This window comes from Trachurus japonicus, unplaced genomic scaffold (genome assembly GCF_045865225.1).
Source record: "Trachurus japonicus isolate A0001 unplaced genomic scaffold, Traja_1.0 AP030749.1".
Lineage (NCBI taxonomy): Eukaryota > Metazoa > Chordata > Actinopteri > Carangiformes > Carangidae > Trachurus > Trachurus japonicus.
This window is the reverse complement of record NW_028220882.1, coordinates 556018-562854: the sequence shown is the minus strand read 5'-3', so window position 1 is coordinate 562854 and position 6837 is coordinate 556018.

Here is a 6837-nt window from a genome sequence, read left to right as displayed (position 1 = left end):
ACCACTGCCCCCCCACCCCACCCCACCCCACCTGTCCCAGTGTCAGACTGGAGGATGTTTGGGAATCTAATGGTGCTTTAACACTCACACATTTAAAAACACAGTGACACTGGTTTTTGTTACAAACACTGAAGCCATGGATCAGCTGTTTGTCGTTCAGGGTGCGTTCACAGTCGTCGTGTCGTTGAGCGGTTCGTTGAGACCGATGATGAGTGTGAACGTCATGTGACCTCATGAATGTTGATGGAAAATGTGAGTCAGTTTAATTGTTTCAGTTTTACTGTTATGAAGGACAAACAAGAGTAAATGTACTGATTCATCGTAATGAAAAACACTGTTATTCATCTATCTACTTATGCATTTCTACGTTTATAAATTGATTTATTGAAGATGTTGTAGATCTATTTGTTACCTGATTAACGTCAGTAAATATATGTAAAATACGTTATAAATTTGATTAACAAAACACAGGAACAGAAAAAATATAACATAATGAGAAATTAATACTTAAGCACATGTTGGAAATAATGTTGGAAAAAAGGGAATCAATATTTGTAAAGAAATAAATCTACAGACGTTTGAATAAATAAATCAGTGAATGCAGAAATAAGGAAGTAAATGTTTGTAGAAATGCATAAATAAACAGAAATAACATTTTCATTACTAAGTAATAATAAATGAGTGAATTTATTTATGTTTTTAATTATGAAATTCTTCTTTTATGTACGTTTTTATGTATTTATATCTATTCATACTCAGAATTCATAAAACACTAGTGAACCCTCGAGTTAATTTGATCCATGGACAATGATGTCACAGGAAAAGTAGCCCAATCATTTCCATAACAACATACTGTAGGAATTGAAAATAAGAATATATTGACTGAATAATTAATCAATCAACCAATCAATACCTCATCAGAGAGCTCATCACAGCCCACGAAGCTAACAGGAAAATAAATACGGTTATTTTAACCATTTTTGAACTCTAGTCAATTGTTAAATCTTAGGTATTTATTGGTGGATTAATTGTAGGTTTATAGATTCTAATTTAAAATCTATTGATTATTACGTTTCCTGTGACATCACTGCTCCTCCATTGAAGACTTTCACTCTTGAACGTAGCGTAGCGCCACCATCAGGATTAGCGCCGTAGCTACGCCAGCTGACAGTCGTATGTGCAAGTTAAAAAAAAAGAAAAGAAAAGTTATAATTGATCAAAGATTGAAGAAGTGGGTTCGGTGAAGACTCTCAGATGTTTGGCGCCACCTGTGGCCACAGCTGGTAACTGCAGGTCACTCACGTCACATCTGGATTAATTTAATTTAATTTAATTTAGTTTATTTGATAGGGACAATGCAGGTTAACATAGTGACACTTCCACTCGTTACAAACAAGTCAATGTGACTGATGTTCTGCATACAGAGATTATAGCTAATGCTAGTTTCCATCTCCCGTCCCTAGTTAGGCTTTTAGCAGAAGAAAGAAGGCAAGGCAAGGCAAGGCAATTTTATTTGTATAGCCCGTTTTTTACAAACAGTTTAGGTAATAGTCTACTTGCCAACAATGTGAACCCGGAAATGTTGAGTACCCCAAAGTTTTATGTCAGAAATATATAGTATGGGTCCCCAGTATTCAGAAACTGCCGGATGCTAACTATATTGGGCAATAAGCATAACAGACAATTTAGCATAAATTAGCATAATTGCCTATATGGGCAATATTTCAACAAAATTGACTTGGCTGATCTGGGCAATATTGGAGTGGTTTTAGGGGTTATTGATGATGCTGAATCCATTTCTGACATTTTCAAAATTCAAAATCGCTGTCTAAACCAGAAGTGACCAGATTTTGAAATCCCTCAAAATCGGCCCACTGGCGGTTAAAATCTGGTCACTAAAACCACTCCAATATTGCCCAGATCAGCCAAGTCAATTTTGTTGAAATATTGCCCATATAGGCAATTATGCTAATTATGTCTGTTATGCTAATTGTCCAATATATATAAGTTAGCATCTGGCAGTTTCTGAATACTGGGGACCCGTACTATCTATTTCTAACATAAAACTTTGGGGTACTCAACATTTCCGGGTTCACAATGGGGCCCTATGGGCTGGCAAGTAGACTATAAGGTAAGTTAAGAGAAAGACATCAAAATTACATAAAACACAATTAAACTCACGGCTTCAAAGGATTTGTTCAGTTTCCTGAGTCTCTTTGGACTGAAACTTTTCTTCTGTGGATTTTGTGGCTTGTTCACTTGTTCACTCGGAGACGTGAAGACAAAACAAGCATGTTGATGTTTACAGACTGAAGCTTCACCTTCGTCCACCGCTCCTCATGCTCCACTCGTCTGTCAGGAGGTCGTGTTTTTATCTCCATCTTCATTTCTTTCTTATGAAGAACGCTGTTCGATGTGAAGTTGCACTGAGCTGAGAGAACCTTCATTTGAGGATTTTATGTTGAAAGTGCAGGTGTTTGTTTGATGCGTGGGTGATCAGCTGATCTCTGTCGTCTTTACTTTGGGTGTTTTTTTTTTAGAAAAAGGGCTGCTTTTTAAGACGAATCAAGACTGTCAAAATAAAACGCTGTCTGTATCCCAGAGACGTCCGACTTCTGTCGTCTTTTAAACTGTTGAACATCCAAAATATTCACATGAGTTGAACATATGAACTGAAATGGTTTCATGTTTCTACACGTTCACAACTAGTGTTTGAACATTTTCTAAACCTCACAACATTCAGACCTGAAGTTTGTGAAGATTCTGAAGAAAATTCATGCAAAACCACTGATGCACGTTGCCTTCAGGGACAGTTTTTCATCAAGCAGTCTCTGTATTTACCTATAAAACAACTCTGTCTGGTAACGCTCTGTTACTTTGGGTCAAATTCTGCAGAACTCTAATGTCAGCTATCATAGTTATGCAGATGACACACAGATATATCTCACACTGTCTCCAGATGACTGCAGTCCAATAGAGTCATTATGTCACTGTTTAGAGCAAATCAAAAACTGGATGAAAAGAATTTCCTTCAATTAAATCAGGAAAAAACTGAGATCATTGTTTTTGGCAATAAAGAGAAGAGGGTTGCTGTCAATAAACACCTCGAGTCACTGTCTCTAGAAACAGCCTTTTAGTATCAACTTAAGAACACATCCATAATATATTTATGTCCCAAACTGACCAGGAGAAGCTGAGCTTTCATCTCCAACAGACTCGACTACTGTAGCCTAACGGTCTTCTGACTGGACTCCCCCAGAAAAGTATCAAACAGCTGCAGCTCGAGTTTTAACCAGAACAAAGAGATCACATCACATCACCCCAGTTCTTAAGACCTTACATTGGCTCCCAGTCAGCTACAGAATAGATTTTAAAGTTCTGCTACTGGTCTACAAATCACTGAATAGGTCCAGAATACATGTGTAACCCATATGGTTACGAAGCCCATGTCATTTGAATGTAGTTCCCGAACTTCCCGTGCCCCACCACTAGGTGGAAAATCAGCCCCGCATTCATTTTCACTGTCGTTGAGCACGTTCAGGGCCGCTGGAAGTCATTTTGAGCTGGGGGTGCTGAAAAAAATTTTTTTTTTTAGGACGACAACCTAGGTCTATATTTATCTAAACCTGAGTCTCTGTACCATCACTGTCTATGACACACGCAACTCTGTGTGTCTCTCAAAAATCCGTCCATAAGGAATTATTATCCAACTATTTACACATTGTTTAACAGCTCTCCTCATAGAGCTGGGCGAGACAGCCTAGTATAGTAAAATCTCTGATTTTTTCACAAAAAAAATCTGTTTAAGGATTTAAATTGTTTTTTCCCTCCTAAATCCGTTACGGTGAGAAAGTAACTTTTCAATAAACTTTCTCTAGTTTCAAACTGACAGTGACACAAATACTACAAGGTAAAAACCACACAGCCAATTTGCACACTTGGTAAAAGAGCTGTTCACGTGATGACCAGATGACAAACTTACATGGACGTGTGTGTGTGTGTGTGTGTAAGGACGGCTCTGCTAAAAAAAAAATTTAAAAAAGACGGTTCTACGCTCTCCTGCCGACTCACCAGCAGCTCATTGAGAGCTGTCAGGGAGCTCTGCTGTTTCTCTCAGTGGGAAGATTACACACTCTACTTTAGGTCTATAAAGAGTTCAACATCGGAAGATCTAATTAGTCACCAAAACATTCAACATAAATTATTAATAGGCTGCGTATTCATAATTATTTGAAATATTTTTTTTTCCAATCTCACTCTGACCACTAGGGGTGCTGCAGCACCCCCAGCACCCCCACTTCCCTCGGCCATGCGCTCTGCTCACGCCCATACACCGAGCCACACTCGCTGCCGATACACCGATCCCAAGGCAACTCACCCGCTGAGTGAGCTGCCGGACCAAGGTATGAAAAGTGATGGAAAAACTCATGAATTCACAATTAGTCTTCGCACAGTGTGTTGATAAACCTTTCGTTTATTAGGAGAGAGTCTGTGAATGTTGTGAAAGAGAGAGAGGAGCCGCTACGACCGTGTTAAGCCCTTTGTTAAGCAGAGCTATGCTAAGATGCTACGATACTAGGCCTTGGTTTTAGCCTGTTCATATTAGCTCCTGTGAAGATATTGCTTACTGAAACACTTTAATAAAACCAGTCGGAGTTATTATCCAATGTTTTCATCCACTTTGGTATTGTTGTATCCTCCGTGTTATGTGAGAAAAACAACTTTAAAAAGATTGCTAATGCTAATCGCGGTTAGCTCAGCTATGCTAGCTCAGGTAGCTTGCCATGATGCTAATGGTGTAGCCGGCCAAGCTAGTGGGCCACCGCCATGTTGAATGAGAGACAGAAATGGGATATGATGATACGTTGCAAGAATGTTATTCTACTGTACTGTTTTGTGTATAAATTGTGATTTATTTCATTGTGGTTATTATGATGATTAAAAAGAGTGAATTAATTAAATTCATTTATGGTTTAAAAGGTTAAAAAAGATAAATATATTGAAGTTAAAAGATAAATATTAATTTAAAAAGCTGTTTAAAATATAAATACTGCTTAAAAAGACAATTAAGTCTATTTATGTTAAAAATATGAGTTCAGAAGGAATAGTTGCGTTAAAATAACTCTACTATTGTGTACACTATCATTTATAATGATTTAAATTGTGTATACTGAATTTGATTATAAATATTCAGAGAAATCAGAGAAGAAGTAGTAGAAAGTCAATGTGAATGTGGTATTAATGGAATGTGTTTTCTACACCATCTGTGTAGACTGGTTTTTTATTTTCTACCGGATCAGGGATTGATCAGGCGATCGACAGAACGGAGAACGGGATCCACTCCGAAGACAGACTTCAACTCACTGCACTCTGATACAGATAAGATCGTTCACCACAAAATCTACCCGGGTAGTAGAAGAACTGATAAACACACACACCAAACACAGAACTGAACTTTATTCTTCTGATACAGAAGGAAAAGGACAATTTATTTTGATTTGATTTGATTTTTAAGAGCTCTATTTTGTTTTTTGGGGGGTTTTCTATTCCATGTGCAGTGAAATAATATGGGTTTTGATGCAATAAATGATCACTGTTCAACTTCCACATGGAGTCCAACTTTCTGAACCTAGAGAATGTGGTTTCGTTCTAACATTGAGGTTAAAGGTGCTACACGTAAATTACATGTTAGTCGAGTATAAACCCAGTAGAGCTCTGAGATCTACTGACTCAGGTCAGATAGTGGAGCTCAGAGTTCAGACCAGACATGGTGAAGCAGCATTTAGCTGTGATGCTGCTCACAAGTGGAAGAAACTACCAGCAGAACTGAGATCAGCCCCAACTGTAAACACCTTTAAATCCAGGTTAAAAACATTTCTCTTTTCATGTGCTTATAACTGAGCTCTTTTTAAAGGAGTCATCACCAGGAAATCGCAATTTCTCTTGTTAAAACATGCATATTGGTGTTTGACCTCAGTTGAAACTTGCCTGAAAAGCTGGAGTTTGAAAGTTTTTCGCCGTTTTTTCGGTTTGGCTCTTTTTCCGAACAGGAATAGCACACAATGGTGTGCCTTCCTAAAGCACGAGATTTTGATTCTGCTCCTACGGTGACGTCACCGTGGAGGCTACTTGCATAAGCCCACCCCTCTTTCACCACCCAACCCCGCCCCGTCCGCTACCTGAAATCACCGAAGCGCCGCCATTACTGAAGAGAACAGCAAGATGTCAAAACGTCGTTCGCATGTAAACGCGGTGGTTGGTTGCCACAATCAACATACAAGTATTTTTAATATCCCTGCATCGGCAGATCAATCCACCAGGGACCAGTGGATCAATTTCATATACAACGGCAATGTTCCTGGGACCCTCCCTGCCGCTCTTCATGTCTGTGGTGACCACTTTACCACAGACTCCTTCACAAACCTTGGCCAGTATCAGGCACAGCTGGCTACAGCGCCACGGCTAAAAAAAAGGGGCGATTCCAACCATCAGGGACACACCTGCAGCGCAGTCGGTAAGTGTTGTGTAAGATTATGCTTTATAATGTCTGAGACCCTGAAATGACGGTATACCGCTGTCTGTTTGGCAGAAAGGGCACCAGCTAACTGCTAATCGTGCTAACACTAGATGCTAACGGAACTAGTATTTCCGCGGTGCGTCTGCGGTTTGCCCCCCGGGTTGGGGGTGATTTCATCAAGTTGTGGCAGAGACGTTAGGGACCTGAAGCGAGGCGAGTGAGTGTGTTGACATTCATGTTACGGCTGTGAGGACGTGTTTCGGCTCACAGCCGTCCTCAGCCAGACTTTGTCTGACATTTTCACACCAAAGTCTGATCAC